Source organism: Austrofundulus limnaeus, unplaced genomic scaffold, assembly GCF_001266775.1.
Source record: "Austrofundulus limnaeus strain Quisiro unplaced genomic scaffold, Austrofundulus_limnaeus-1.0 Scaffold23, whole genome shotgun sequence".
Lineage (NCBI taxonomy): Eukaryota > Metazoa > Chordata > Actinopteri > Cyprinodontiformes > Rivulidae > Austrofundulus > Austrofundulus limnaeus.
Window position 1 is genome coordinate 2,028,685 of NW_013952425.1, and position 1,955 is coordinate 2,030,639.

Consider the following 1,955-nt stretch of genomic DNA (forward strand, 5'->3'; position numbering starts at 1 on the left):
TTGAATTCTGAACCTTCTCATTTTTCTAACTGGAAAGGGGTGTTCCAGTTTTAATTTATGACTTATAGGTGGGAAATTCCCACTTCCCAGTACAACTGGGCTGTAGGAAAATTAGCAGACAAAAATGAAGCTAAATGTAGATTTTTATGCTGTCATTTTTGCTGGTTTACAGCTAATTTTGAACCCYGTGCACCTCTGCAYAGARGTGGGATTCTGTCATTTCAYGGGTAAAATAGTCGACATGCATTATGGGAGATGTAAAGCAGCTTATTTTGAGACATTAATACATTAATACTATTCAACTGAACTGCTCATGRGGCCACAGTAACTCAAAGCCAACAGTTCAGAGGCCGGACAAGTATCATCCAYCTTTAAATTTTGTTTGTTTTCTTGCATAAATTAAAAGTTTACAATTGATTTCAAATCTATTTCATATTGAATAAAAAAAACTGGCTCATTGCTGGGCAGATGTCACTCGTAATCTACACGACAAATTTCTACATCACATTTTAAAAAAAGGTAAAAAAATCAGCTCTTTTGTTTAAAATTTTAGGGTGATTATATGTGAGTATCAGTCACATGGAGGCAGGGCTTAAAAGCCTGAATTTTGCCTGAAACTCTCAGACTGAAGAAGTCTCTTGGAGAAGAGACGAAACGTTTCATTAGAGAAGAACCCGTCCAGAAGACCTATACAATTTTTTTCTTTTTAGGGTGATTATCTARTCATAAAGGAAGTTTTAAAAATCACCACTTTAAAAAGTGTTTTTAATGTGTAGTTTTAGTTGTGACAAATCTGATTGGGTTGGTGCAAACAGCATTGTAAAATATCCACGCTCGTCTGAAGAGGGCCTCAGTAAAACCTGTACTGCGACGATGAATAAAAACACCTTTCATTATGAAGATAGGAAATATATAATATACACCACTAAAGGATAAGACAGTTTTCTTTTTCAAACACATTTCCCTTTATTGGCATGGTGAGGCTGATGAGAATTGCACATAAAAAATAAAATTCACAAGAAAGTAGTACAATAGGTAGAACCACAAAGGCATTGGTAAGGACCTGGCAGAAGGCAACGTGGATAGGACACAGACAGGTAACAATCCAGAGCGACCCCCACCCCCACCCCACATCCCTTGCAACACACATCTCTCTCACGCACCACACACACACAAACACACACACATTTACCAAAAAAAAAAAAAACATTTTGTCCTTCCAAATGAAACATGATTACCCAACAAATGTTTAAGCAGTGGCAACAGACTCAACAGTTCAAATTATTAAAAAGTCCGCCCAAGTTGAAATTGGAACCAGGAGGTGTTATAATATATTGCTACTGTAAGCAATTTACAAAGCTTTTTTTTTTAATTACAATGATTAAAGCCACATCTATCAAATGGGACACGACACCATTACCCAAACGCTATACAAACAGCAAAAATAAGAAGGATAAAAACAAAGTAATAAACAGGTAAAGTTTTTATTTTCAACCCTTTTTTGTTTCCCCCTCGTTTCATCAAACCATTTCTTGGCTTCACAGTCAAACTTCCACGAAAGCAAGTCTGCGATCAGCAAATCTGTTCTGGCTGCTCCTTTCATTACTTGGCTTGCGTTGAAAACAGGATATTAATTGAACCAGAGACCGCAAGGTTACCTTTTATGTCACGTTAACGGGGCTGTGAAATCTGGACTCAAAGTGGGGGAGGGGGTGGGGGTGGACAGGACACGATAGGCAAAATGTCATTTAAAATTCGCCTGTTAGGAAATTCAAAGTAGTTCGGGCCGACACTGGATACTGTCCTGTAAACAGCCATGCACTACACGACAAGCAGCTTCGACTTGACATATTCACACACAGGTTGGAGTTAAGAGTCAGACAGGTTTGCACAGATGTCACAGTGTGTGTGTGTGTGTGTGTGTGTGTGTGTGTGTGTGTGTGTGTGTGTGTGTG